General features: G+C 44.8%; 1 long non-coding RNA gene across 1 annotated transcript in view; it reads right to left on the reverse strand.

Moving 5' to 3' along the window:
* Positions 1–14747, reverse strand: part of LOC125430429 — a 36022-nt gene that overhangs the window by 18302 nt on the left and 2973 nt on the right. Inside the window, exons 2-3 of the long non-coding RNA XR_007244166.1 lie at positions 4393–4437; positions 2130–2147 (exon numbers count right to left, since the gene is read on the reverse strand). This is a non-coding gene — a long non-coding RNA (uncharacterized LOC125430429). The remainder of the gene's footprint in view (positions 1–2129; positions 2148–4392; positions 4438–14747) is intronic.

Raw genomic sequence — 14747 nt, forward strand, 5'->3', positions numbered from 1 at the left:
GAGTTCTGAGAGAACCATGACCAGCCCAAGGTCACCCAGCAGGCTTCATAGGAGGTTAAGGAGCAGCAGTGGCATAGGAGGTTAAGAGCTTGTGTATCTAATCTGGAGGAACCGGGTTTGATTCCCAGCTCTGCCACCTGAGCTGTGGAGGCTTATCTGGGGAATTCAGATTAGCCTGTACACTCCCACACACGCCAGCTGGGTGACCTTGGGCTAGTCATAGCTTCTCGGAGCTCTCTCAGCCCCACCTACCTCACAGGGTGTTTGTTGTGAGGGGGGAAGGGCAAGGAGATTGTAAGCCCCTTTGAGTCTCCTGCAGGAGAGAAAGGGGGGATATAAATCCAAACTCCTCCTCCTCCTCCTCTTCTTCTTCATGTGGAAGAGTGGAGAATCAAACCCAGTTCTCCAGATCACTGCTCCTAATGACTGTACCCCACTGGCTCCCTTTTAAGATTGGCAGCAACTCTTCAGGGTCTCACGTGAAGGTTTTTCAAATCACTTTTTAACTGAAGATGCTAGGCCGCAGTGGTGGCGAACCTTTGGCACTCCAGATGTTATGGACTACAATTCCCATCAGCCCCTTCCCATCTCCAATTGGTCATGCTGGCAGGGGCTGATGGGAATTGTAGTCCATAACATCTGGAGTGCCAAAGGTTCGCCACCATGGTGCTAGGGACTGAACCTGGCGTCTACTGTATGCCAAGGAGATGTTCTACCACTGAGACACAGCCCTTCCCCAAAAGAAAGCGGAACTACCTTCCTTCCTGCCCTCAGCACCACACGGCTGACATTTTCCCTGATGGGCCATTGGAGCTCTTTGTGCTCTTAAAAGAAGCTGTAACACCACAGCAATTGCTGATTTTTTTAGTGGCTGGCAAATAAAGAGTGTAGAAAAGTCGGGACTTTTGCTGCCAGTGTCAATGCCTCCACATTCATATCAGTGATGAGAACATGGGGCAGATAGCAAGGCTGGTAAATACAGCAGAAAGAAAAGAATGGAAACAGAAAGCCTGCAGCAACACAGATCTGCTGACTTTTGCAACAGGCCTTACAAAAATAGTGGGTAACATTAGGCTATTTACAGGGTAAATAGGGGAGTGGTGGCTTTAGAAATACAACTGCAGACATTCTCTCTCCCTGTATCCAATCTATCCCTGGCCTCAGATGAGAAAGCATATTATGACCACAAATACATAGTCAGGAAATCAGTAAATGCCTTACATAAGACTTAATTCTCATGGGGTTCTTTCCTTGGTGTACTCACCTAGTAACAATGGGGATGTTCAGCTCCTTTGCAAAGCATGAATGAAGCATACAAACAAGTAAAACATACACGCAGACCTGGCTTTATATTTGCAAACCATCTAAAAAGGGGGAACTATCACCATATACTTGGTGTTCTTTAGTGCTTTGATGTTGCTTTTTAAAATGATTTTAAACCCATAAGGAGTCGCACTGCTCGATCTTTGTTTAAAAGGGGCTTGGACAGATTTATGGAGGAGAAGTCGATTTATGGCTACCAATCTTGATCCTCTTTGATTTGAGATTGCAAATGCCTTAACAGTCCAGGTGCTCGGGAGCAACAGCCGCAGAAGGCCATTGCTTTCACATTCTGCATGTGAGCTCCCAAAGGCACCTGGTGGGCCACTGCGAGTAGCAGAGAGCTGGACTAGATGGACTCTGGTCTGATCCAGCTGGCTTGTTCTTATGTTCTTATGTTAGTGTGGGCTAGTTTAGATGCCAGGAACTACTCCATGAGGCAGAAGAAAGTCCTGGCTGCCCCATAAATTGAAGCAAAGCTTGCTAGTCCAAATTCTTATCAGCATAGTGGTGTATGGGGGAGGAAGAGGTGGACTCCACCCCCAAGAAACAAATATGTGGAAGTGTTTGCTTCAGTTGGCAGCTACAGTTGTATTGATGAACAGGTAGAGATAAAAACAAAAGCATGGCTATTTTACATGGGGTATTCTTTCATAGGGTTAAAATTAAAATTCCCGGTGAATGCTGCCATTCCACTAACATACTGCCTGGGTTTACATGAACCAATTAACAGCAAAATTAAACAGGACTTAGAAAGCAATAAACATAGTAAAACAGTGTGGATAAACAATGTAAAAGTGGCAACTCACGTGGTGCGCTTGTATGATCTGAAACAAAAAAAACACACAAGAAAACATAAAACATATTTTTCTCCCCATCGCTTTTAATTTTTATAAGGCAATTCTGTCTTGTCTGCAAAATGCACAGAAAATGATAACCTGCCCAGCTTGTTAAAACCTGTATGGGACGGAATGCCCAGCTGTAGTTCTTTCCCAACAGACAATTAATTCATGATGAAACACTGAAGCATGCTGCTATCTTCCGTACCTGTGTTCTAGATCCAAATGCAGAAACTGCAGCTATATGTGTGGGTCAACATCCCCCACCCCCAATTAATAAACTTCTCAAAGTTACTGAAATGATTCCTGTTGACTTCTCCAACTGTTTGAATCAGACAGACTGACAGCTTCCAAAATATGAAGCGTTCTAAAAGAACAAAAGCTCTACTGTAAAAGTTAGCAAGCTTAATGTGTGAATCTTGTTGGCTGTAAACACATGGAGTACTCTGTTATTTTAATCTCTCAGATGTGCAAACTGCTCTGAGCAGGCGCGTAGCTGCAATGGGGACATCTAGGGTGGCTTGTCCCGGGTGGCGCCATTGCAGTCATGCGGGGAGGCGGGGTCAGGGGCGTGTCGGGGTGGGGAGGGCATGAGCGAGCAGTTCATGCCCTGAATGCAGTTCCCCCTCCCTTCATCACTGGCTCTGAGGAAAGAGACTCCAAGGTGCAAATTTTTCCCTGGTGAGAAGGTGAATCTCAACAGCACAGCTGAGAGAAACATCACTGGCTTTTCTGCATTACCAGAAATTAATTTCCAGCAATACACTGTATTGATTTGCCCTGCTACTTGCTGATGGCAAACCCTGGAAACACATGTTTTTTTAAACTGGGCGGTGAATAGATGGTGGTGCATTGGGAAGGCCCATCTTTGCATGCTGCTGCCCTCCACTGCCTCGGGAGCCGAAGTGGGTTTCAGAGGTGGTGGGAAAGCCAGCAGCGCAAAATGCAGGGAGGTTTAAGATCTGGATGGGCGTATCCGTGCTGGGAAAGTGTGGCCTGTCCTCCAAAGGGTGGCTTTAGAAGGCTAGCAAGTTTGAAAGGAGAGGTTCAGCACATTTGGGTAATAATATTAAAGATGGATATGGATAGCTGAGGGGCTTCAAATGGCCATCCTTTGAAGGGCTGCCAGATCAAGAGTCACTACTTCTTAGGCCATGTTGTAATTCTGCTTTAGACATGTCTACCACACACAGGTATCAAAATGCTAAGGGGAACAAAATGGACTGTACTACTTCAGATGAGGGACAATTTTTCCAAAGTCTTCCTACATTAATAATTCGAAGCAAGCTGCAAAACACCAAAAAAGGCTCCTCTCTCTGATGTGATTTGTTTAGCAGTAGGCATTTTTAAAACTGTGACCCTCCCTCCTCAGCTCCAAGTGGTACAGTCCATTCTACATCCACTGGATTCTATCCTCCCATTTTGCAATATACTCAGACCAGACCTTAGGCCTCCCATTCCAGATCTAAGGAGAACTTCATAACTGGGCAATGGCCTTCATGCATACACAGAGGAACCTGTTTCCTCCTTCAGTCAGATTATGTGCAAAGCATGACCAGTGTTAAATACTTTCTCCCTCTGGCACTATTTGGCTTGTTCCTTCCCACCCATCTTGGCTCTGCGGAGGGAAGAGAAAGAACAGCATGTGCTTGCTTTCACTCCCATGTTCAGGTGCCTCCACTTTGCCATCGGCATTGGCCTACCAACCCTCCCTCCTTGCCAACAGCTATGTGTGTCTTCTGTATTTATACTATGCTGGAATGTCCACAACACAGGAGTACTGTTGGACTACTGGTAGACAGAGCACCACTGGGCCTTCAAAACAGGGGGCATCTTAAATAATGGAGTTATATGAAATGCTATACTCTTCTAAGTCCACTAACTTCAATGGAATTAGAAGGGTGCAAAAATGCTTAAGGTCACACCATTAGGATTACAGCTGGTGCAAAAAACAACGAAAACTGGTGTGTCCCTTTGTGCAAAATGAACACAGAAGTTAGATCTAGGCAGTGACTTCCAACAATGATTTCAAGCATGGGCTTGCACTTGGTTTGTTAACTAATGGGTTGCACCAAAACATGACCCACAACAAATCTCATCTTCCCTGGAGTTGGTGATGAAACACACACAAATATTTATATTTGCCTTTGGAAGCTGTCAATGCAAGTGGCTTCATTGTATTACAGTACTGAGGGGCGGGGGGGGGGGGAGAGGAGGCTGAGCTGAGACTTACTTGTGTTATTTGAGGCTGTAGGAACCGGGTTGGCTTGAGAATCTCCTGAAACAGACACACACACTGTGATAAATATTTGCACTTCATTTTCATCCAAAGCCACAAACCTTCATGCTCATAAGAATCTATACGTAATTATATAGCACCCCTACAGACATTTTAACGAACAGGCACACAACTCATACACTCACCATGCATATAATCCCCCAGGAAGCACTTCTCCCATATTACAGGAACTTGATATCACATGACAAGGCCAAAAACCATTCCCTTCTAACTACTCACTGAACACTGCAAGTGGATGTGATATACACATGGGATGAAAGTCATTTGAGAAACATAATCCTGAACAGCCCAGATCAAGCAGGATCAATGGTGCCTACTCACAAGTAAAAAAATTGCTTAGGATTGGCTTTTTATCCTATCATAATCTTCCTGCTTCATCTGGGTTGCATGAGAGAGGGTTCGTCTGGCTGATTTTGCAAACTCCAGAGGGACAACCATATTAATCTATTGGAGGGGTCCCCAACATTTTGAGCCTGTGGGGCACCTTTGAAATTCTGACCCAGGATGCTGGGGGCAATCACAAAGTAGGTACCATTGCAAGCAGAACCAAACACACAGAGGAAGTCCAAGTTCGGCAGGCGAGGGCTTATTTTGAACAATAAACTAGGAAAGAAGAGAGTGAAAGAGAATAAAAGCAATCTGTGCACCAATCACATCACAAATAGCTGGTCTGGCATGAACCTCTCCCCCCAGCCCCATTGAAGACCCTTCATCTATTGTACCAAATTCAAGCAGCACTCCCCAAGCAATTTAAAGTCTAACATTTTTGTGAACCATGGCTTCAAATGATTCTGCAAACAGTCTTGCAAATTCCACTCACAACACGTAGCTGGAAATGTTGCTGTCTCCCTCCACTGCTTTTTATCAGAAAGTAGCCTCCACAACTCTGATATAAACCCAGAGGCTGAATTCAGACATCCTAACACACTGTGATTCAGTCAAAGCCCAGGTAAAGAGAGAAAAGAATAATCTAGTACATTTTTCTCCTGTCCTCTTATCAAGGAGTGCCAGGCAATATATATGGAGCTCCATTCCTTCAGGATGCCCCCCCCCCCCAAACAACCCTCTAAGGTAGGTGTGGTCTCAATTTTGCCCAATGAACTGGAACAGAGAATTGAGTTTGGGTCTCCCAGACCCAAAGTTATCCACTCAGGCCATACCAGCTGTGAAAGCAGATGGCCTAACAAACCAAAATTTGTTGGTTTGCACCAAACAGGGGTTTCAAACAGGAGATGGAAGTTGATTTGTTAACCACAGCTTGTACTGAATTTGGTTTGTTACCACCCGAATTCATTAACCACGGGGTTTTTGCTTTTTTACAAGTAGCGCCATCCCCTGCAGTTGATGGACCTCAGAGATGACAGAGGAAAGAAAGATTGTCATGCCCTTATATAAAGCAGTGGTGCGACCGCACTTGGAGCACCTCGTAGTTCAGTTCCCTCTGGGTCACTGCTCAAGCATCTCAAAAAAAGGATATTGAAGAGATAGAAAAAGTGCAGAGAAGGGCAAAGAGGATGATTGAGGGACTGGAGCACCTTCCTTATGAGGAGAGGCTGCAGCATTTGGGACTCTTTAGTTTGGAGAGGAGACGTCTAAGGGGATACAATGATTGAAGTCTATAAAAATATGTATTGGTAGAATATGTCGACAGAGAGATATTTTTCTCTCTTTCTCACAATACTAGAACCAGGGGGCATACATTGAAAAATGCTGGGGAAGAATTCAGGACTAATAAAAGGAAACACTTCTCTTTCAATGCAACGTGCAGGATTGGTGTTTGGAATATGCTGCCACAGGTCGGGGGTGATGGCCACTAACCTGGATAGCTTTAAAAGGGGCTTGGACAGATTTATGGAAGAGAAGTCGATTTATGGCTACCAATCTTGATCCTCTTTGATCTGAGATCGCAAATGCCTTAACAGTCCAGGTGCTCGGGAGCAACAGCCGCAGAAGGCCATTGCTTTCACATCCTGTATGTGAGCTCCCAAAGGCACCTGGTGGGCCACTGCGAGTAGCAGAGAGCTGGACTAGATGGACTCTGGTCTGATCCAGCTGGCTTGTTCTTATGTTCTTATGTTCTTCTTAAAGGCGGGATGGAGAGTGAAGGGGAAAATGCAGTCAACCTGGATTCATTACTGATGTTTGGCAGAACTGACTAGCATTCCTTACTCAAACCACATCTTACTCATCAGAGTGCAGCCACAAACTCACGACAAGAGAGACTTCGTTTGCTGTCAGAATTCTCTAGTGTAAATGGGCTGCCACCATTTAGCTTCTATGAAGGGTAGCTTTGTGGCCTTTGCTATCTGGACATCTGCCAAGGGTGGGCAGCATTCTCTGCACCAGTAGCGATAAAGCAGACAAAGGAAAGCGGAAAAGATGCAGATAAGAGAAACAGATAAACACAGTTTACTCAGGAAGGCAGGCTTAAAAATGTGGTTGGAAATGACACAGGCTCCTTGAACCCTGTTTGCTAGCTGGCCTACCAGCAAGAAAACAACCCCCGCCCCCGCCGACTGGCCATGCCTTCCTCACTCACGGCCTCCTCAGGGTTGCTGATATTTTTAAAATAGGGGTTTATGCCTTGAACTCCATGAATGACAGGCAGACATTCAACAAACATGACTTTTCCCCCAACACTGGATCTTCATGTTGACAGATACAGCTGATGCATTGTTTTCCTGCCAACTGAAGGCTAGAATAGTCAACTTTTGAACCATATTTCATTTGAACAGCAACAATTAGTGCAGACGCTTCAGGTCACACTTTCTGTTTTCTGCAACTTAAATCCCAGCCGACGTAGCTCTCCCCGCCACTAGCAATTCTAATCAAGAACATCAGAGATCCCGTTTCCTTTGCAGCCATCAACCTGATACTCAAAACAGTCCAATAAAGTGCCACATTCATGCTTTAAACCTGAAACTGGGGCATCATTTCTGGGTATCTCTTTGTCTTAGGCAGGGGTCTGGCTCACAGAATGGCCACTCTGGGAGGCACGCACACTCAGAGGAAACCCAAATGCAAGAAACAAGATGCATTAAAAATGCATTGGAAAAGAGGAATGTGAATAAAACAAACACTATAGTGGTAGCTGTGTGGTTTCTGGGCTGTATGGCCGTGGAGCTCCACACAAACACAAAATGACTATAGACCGTAAACAATCAAAGGGAACAAAGGTCAGCCTACTTCTATTCAGATGCCCTCACCTATTGACTTTGCTATCTTCATTGTTACTCACGTGCTACTGGGTGGATCCCATTCAACACATGTAAATCTAGCTTGCTAACTGTTTACTTGTTAGCAGGCAATGGTTCTTTCCCCCGCCCTGGACACTCCAACAGATATATATACTCCCCTTGCTTTCCTACTATCAGATCCTCTGAAGATGCCAGGCACAGATGCAGGCGAAACGTCAGGAGAGAATGCTGCTGGAACCCGGCCACACAGCGTGGAAACCACACAGCACCCCAGTGATTCCGGCCGTGAAAGCCTCCGACAATGCTATAGCGGTAGTTTGCACCAAACGGGAGTTTCAAACAGGAGATGGAAGTTGAAACAATGTTATTTTAATGTACATAGCCAATCAGATTCCAAATTCTAATCAGACGCCCATCTATGCAGTAGTCCTATCTGGCTGCAACCACTTTCTATCGCAGTTGATGGACGCCATGTTAAGGGCCTCTGGTCTTAGGGGAAGTAACTGCTCTCCTCCATCCAAGTGCAACAGACATAGCTCTGTTCACTTCCTTTCCATTACATACAGCATATACACAATTCCTTCTTGGTTTCATAGAACTTTGGCTTTATCGCAGACACCTGGTCAGAAATCAGTGACCACCTTTGCAAGGTACATGGAAATTGTGAGGTCTTCAGCTCAATTCTTAACACACCCTTCTTGAAATATCTCAAACGTTCTTTGAAAACATGCCTGGCATTTGAAAAATCTCTCTCTTGTCCATCCTCACTGCTTCAGTTGCTTCCAGTCAGGAATCTCCAATAATAAAAGTGCCCCAGGACATTTTTTTTGCCAACTTAGGTTTTACTCTGCAATCTTCTATGATGTTAATAACAGTGGTTCAGTAGGTGCAACTCAAGGCAAGAGAGGTACAGAGGTGGTGGGCCACCACCTGGACTTCCTTGGTGATCTCCCAACCAAGTACTAACCAGGGCCGGTCCTGCTTAGCTTCCAAGATCTGATGAGATCAGGGTGACCTGGACCATCCAGGTCAGGGCATAGGGATGCCAGCTTCCAAGTGGCACCTGGGGATCCCCGGGAATTAAAGCTCATCTCCAGACTAGAGACCAGTTATTCTGGAGAAAATGGCTGTCAGAGGGTGGACTCTAAGGCATTGTGCCCCAATGAGGTCACTACCCTCCCCAGACTCCATCCCCAAGTATCCAGGGCTTTCCCAGCCTAAATCTGGCACTACTCCCCCATCTCCTCTCCGCAATAACAGGGGATAGAAGACCTGATCATCCTTTCAGGGCATGATTCATTCTACAACCATGGTATTGCCACAGGAACGACTGCAATTCTGCACTCCTCCATTGCCTTGGAACCACTAACATGGTATGAGTGATCTGGTTAACATTTGGCTTTCATAGCCTCACAAGGAGAGCAGCCATTTTGTTGTTTCTCTATTCCAGTAGATTTGCTCCATCTTATCATCTGTTTTGTGCCCAACCCCAATTTCATCCAATTAGGTCTGCAATACAGCCTGAAACACTCTAGAAGTCTTGCTGGTCTTTCAGATGTTACTGGATTTGAATCTATCTAGAGATAGTTTTTCATTAAAAAGAGAATAGCTCCAACAGGGGTCTGCAATCTGCAGCTCTCCAGATGTTCATGGACTACAATTCCCATCAGCCTCTGCCGGCATGGCCAATGGGCCATGCTGGCAGGAGCTGATGGGAATTGTAGTCCATGAACATCTGGAGAGCCACAGGTTGCAGACCCCTGCTCCAAGAGATCTCATCATGGAATAGGTGTTATTACTTTGAATCCTAAAGTATGAGACAATATATTCATGTAATGTTTAAGAAATGTTTTGCACATGAATTCCAATCATTCATGGATTAGGGCACCAATTCATACTGTAAAAGACTTCTGTAAACATTATTTAGGTTAATCTTTAGTAACTAGCCAACAGGACCTAGTGTTTACTCTAGAACAGTGATGGCGAACCTTTTCGAGACTGAGTGCCCAAATTGCCCAAAACCCACTCATTTATCGTAAAGTGCCAACACAGCAATTTAACCTGAATACTGAGGTTTTAGTTCAGAAAAACCGGTTGGCTCCGAGGCGCACGTTACTCAGGAGTAAACTTGGTGAAGCAACCGTGCAACGCTTCGAATGGGTGAATCACGACCCTAGGAGAGTTTACTCAGAAGCAAGCCCTGTTGCCAGCAACCGAGCTTACTCACAAGTAAAGGATCTTGCTCAGGCCAGCCTAGATATATGTGTGAGTGGGTGGGTGGGTGATTTTCCGCCCCTCCACATGATGGACTCTGTGCATGCATGCACACAAGAAAGGGCTCTGAGTGCCACCTCTGGCACCCATGCCATAGGTTCGCCACTGCTGCTCTAGAAGATACCACTGGAAATATCTGGCTTTGTAATTCCTAAAACTGTGGAACTGTGTCTTAATTTTCTGATAGGTGGCACCTGGAGATCTTCCGCTATTATGACTGCTCTCCAGTGACCAAAATTAGTTCCCCTGGAGAAAATGGCTGCTTTGAAGGGTGAATTCTAAGGCATTATATCCTGCCAAGCCTTATACTATGGTATTATTCCCCCCCCCCAAAAAAAAACCCCTCCATCTTCCTCAGGCTTTACTCTCCAAAACTCCAGGTATTCCCCAAGCCAGAGCTGACAACTCTATTTTCTGGTATGGATGTATAATTAAGTTGAAAAGTTTCAAAATAAACAACTACGTAAAAATGTATAGTGCGTACGTTCTAAAAATGAAACCCACATGTTTCTATGAGTTGTGAATAGCTATTAAGGTTTTAGCATCCAGCAAGGATTGATTTTCACGTAGAAATCCATGATTAAATCTTCTGGAGAAGTGAGTTAAATCAATTTGACTTAAATGAAATCCACCCAGATATTAGCCTACACACACACGTTTTTTTCTACGTGCATCCGGGGTGGAAGTGCGCATAATGTGAGCACAAAAGCATATCTACACAGGAAGTGACTAGGTTGATGTGGGTTATGTTTTTAAAAAGGAAGAGATCTGAAATGTGACACCCCCCCCCCGTAAATTTGTAAAAAACAAAATAAAGCACAATCCTTCCTGAAAAGTTCTTTAGGCGAAGGAACAGGGAGTTCGTAGGCAGAATGACCAGAAGCACACACACACACACACAAAATCAGTTGTACCTCCGCAGCCTATCTGAATGCAATTTTAGTCGTCCAACAGAAACTCAAATAAACTTGTGTAGGAAGCAATCTCAGTTTACTACCACAGTGGTAGTCTGTTGCAGTAAAGCAGAGGTTCAGAGGCAGCACACAAACTAACGAAATTTATTCTGGCATAAACAGTGAGTCAAAACTCACCTCTGTGTGGAAACCAAAATGAGTGTTTACTTTGCCTCTGCTATTTGGGAATTGTTCGCCCCTGCGCTGTGGACAGTTCTTTCCGGTGGAATAAACAAAACAAAACCATTTTATTTGGGTATAAAGTTAAATTTGTCCCCACTGCTTTAAAGTTTTAAAAAGACTGTAATTTATTTATTGAAATACCTAAAATCTGCTTTTCCCATAGCTCCAGGCAGCTTACAACCTCAAACACAAACAATGCAATGATAGCCCAAATAACCCCCTCCCCTTCAACAAAATGCACACAAACCAAACAGATTCTGGGATTCCTGAACGAAGCAGATTGTTTGGATCTGTTCCAATCTGGCTTCATGTCTGAGTATCATACGTTTCAGTGTAGTGCTGGGAGACTCCTACTCTACCCCTGCACCTCCAGGGTTCCTCAAGGTCCCATCTTGTCCCCCATGATTTTCGACATCTATGTAAAGTCACTGGCAAAGGAGATCTGATGATTTGGGCTGAGTTACCACCAGTACGCAGAGTTACCGCCAATACCAACATTCAGCTCTATCTTGTGCTTCCAGCAAATCCCAGGGAAACTCTGTAAACAGGTACCTGGAGGAGAGGGCTAATAAACTGGATGAGGGCTAATAAACTGAAACTTAGGCTCCTTCTGCACATGCAGAATAATGAACTTTCAAAATAGTTTGCAAGTGGATTTTGCTATTCTGCACAGTAAAATCCAACTGCAAAGTGCATTGAAAGTGGACTGAAAGTGCATTATTCTGCATGTGCGGAAGGAGCCTTAATCTTGACAAACCAGAGATGCTACTGGTGAGGGGGACGTCTGATGCAGGAATTGGGATATCTCCTGTTCTGAAGGGCTTTGCACACCCCCTAAAGGTGTTAAGTCCATTGCTTGGAAGTGCTCTTGGACTCAGACCTACCTGAGGCCATTATCAGGGCTGTCTTCACCAGTTTTTGGGCAGTTCTTAGATAATAAAGATATTGAAACTGTGGTGCTTACCCTGGTAACTTCTAGATCAGGGGTAGGGAACCTTTAACACTCAAAGAGCCATTTGGACCCGTTTTCCACGGGAAAAGAAAACACTTGGAGCCGCAAATAATTTTTGACATTTAAAATAAAGATAACACTGTATATATTGGGTTTTTTTTACCTTTTACTCTGCTCATTCTGAGAAGCGCATGGATGCGTTCGCCCTGCTGCCTGCAGGGCGGGCAAGGATGAAGCTGGTGGCTCGGCCTTGCCAGCCGCCGGAAGCTCACCTTCCAACGGGTCGGGCGCAGAGGAAGCCCGCATGATGCCCAGCCGCCGCGGGCAATTGGTGCACCCTGCGCAGGGCACAAGCGATGGGCCAGTGGCTCCGCCTGAGCCGCGAGAGAGTGCAAGGGCAGAAGAGCCGCATGCGGCTCTAGAGCCGCAGGTTCCCTACCCCTGTTCTATATTATTGCAGAGCTCCATATGGGGCAGCCACAGCTGACACAAAATGCTACAGCCAGAATTCTGACTGGAATGGATCACAGGAACCAAATCACTCCAGTCTTGACCTGAGTTCAGTGGCTCCCAATTTACCTCCTTGCCTAGTTCAAGGTGCTGGTACTGATCTTTAAAGCTCTGTACAGCTTGGAGCCAGCATACTTTAAAGTCCACCTTCTTATAATAGAGGAAATGTTTTGCAAAGTGAAACTTGTCCTGTTACATGGTTCAGGAACTTTGCTGTCCGTTTGTTCTGGCCTCCCAAGAATCCTTTCTTGGAAATGTTATTTTTAAAAAAGTCATAAATGCTTCCCACCCCAAGAGGCATTCAGTCGTGTGCAAGAGCAAGAACAAAAACATTACAAAACAGCTCTAACATTTTGGGCTTAATAATTCCCTAAAAGCATAGAGATGGTGAATCTCAGGCTGCTTTCTTCTAATAATATACTAACAACTTGTCAAAAAGTCACGTACGATGTACCATCACAATGGCTATGCAAGTATGTTTTGGTTAGGTAAGACTCAACCTGTTCTTTGGGCTGAAAAAGGACAACTGAGACAATAACAAAATATATGGGAAGTCCAGACCAAGCCTGGTATAGTGGTTAAGAGAGGCAGACTCTCTGGAAAACCAAATTTGATTCCTCCACATGAAGCCAGCTGGGTGCCCTCAGGCCAGTCAGTTCTCTCAGAACTCTCTCAGCCTCACTTACCTCACAAGGTGGCTGTGGTGGTGAGGGAAAGAGATTGCAAACCGATTTGAGACTCTTTAAGTAGAGAAAAGTGGGGTGTAAAAACCTACTCTTCTTCTTCTGAAGAGCTCAGAGGGATATGTAACTAAATATACCACTGGAAGCCTCATTCTATTTTTAAACCTATTTAAACATATTCAAACTTGTGTTTATCTTTTCTTATCTACTATCAGGACTTGAACATTCCTTTCCCAAACAAAAGCTGAGATTTTCCACACTGTTCCAAGCAACCAACTTTTTGGTAGATGCTACAATGACTGCAAAGCTGTGACCTCCCAATGGTTGCAGTATGTCCTGCTGCCTCTCTTCTAAAATATTCTATATTTTTCCATTCCTGTTTCACATTACTGGCTGCCAACAGTAGGAAGATGGAGAGGGTGTAAATATTGGGCCCCTTTCAGATTGCCATTCTAAACCTAGGCTCATTCCGCACATGCAGAATAATGCACTTTCAAACTGCTTTCAGTGCTCTTTGAAGCTGTGCGGAATGGCAAAATCCACTTGCAAACAGTTGTGAAAGTGGTTTGAAAACGCATTATTTTGCGTGTGCGGAAGGGGCCCAGGTGTCATTAATTGTTGGCCCTTTTTTGAGTAAAGTGATACAGAGATGGATGTTCATAAGGCTCATCTCAATCTATCTACGAGTCGTTTCTAAAGCTCTCTGGTCAGTTCAAACAATGCCACTATTGTATTGTCGAAGGCTTTCACGGCCAGATTCAACTGGTTGTGGTGGGTTTTCCGGGCTGTGTGACCGTGGTCTGGTGGATCTTGTTCCTAACGTTTTGCCTGCATTTGTGGTTGGCATCTTCAGCGGTGTATCACAGTGTGTAACAGACTTCCCTCTGTGATACACCTCTGAAGATGCCAGCCACAGATGCAAGTGAAACATTAGGAACAAGATCCACCAGACCACGGCCACACAGCCTGGAAAACCCACCACAACCAGTGCCACTATTGTGTCCCTGGCAGCATGTTCTTTCCTGGCAACAGGAATAGTGACAGCAGCAGTGATGCTGCTATAGCACTATGGTACTATAACGATACAATGCATATCCTAGAATGTTAAAAAAGGCTGGGAAAAAAATGTCACACGGACAAAACCGGCTAAAAATATAGCAGTTCTTTCAGAAGCACTCCAGACAGTTCAAACCGCACACTAGAGCGATTTCAGAAGCACAAGGAAGAACTGAAAAGGGAGAAATCAGTTTTCATATAAAGCCACAGAGCCCCGCAATGTCGACAGGAAGCAAGTAGTGTTTTGACTGAACAGGTAAAATAAAAACCCACTAGCAGCCAGAGCTGAAGCTGTTATGTCGAAACTGACACAAAGGATTTGTTAGCAACCTTCTGCTCAATCGGATTGTAAGGCCAATTTGACAGGGCTTTGTATATCATTCTGATACAATGCCAGGCAAGTCTCACTGGTTACTGACTGCATCTCCATGTCACTGAAAATGGTGCGAGTGTGTACACAATGATACCTTGCACAGAATCA

This window comes from Sphaerodactylus townsendi, linkage group LG04 (genome assembly GCF_021028975.2).
Source record: "Sphaerodactylus townsendi isolate TG3544 linkage group LG04, MPM_Stown_v2.3, whole genome shotgun sequence".
Lineage (NCBI taxonomy): Eukaryota > Metazoa > Chordata > Lepidosauria > Squamata > Sphaerodactylidae > Sphaerodactylus > Sphaerodactylus townsendi.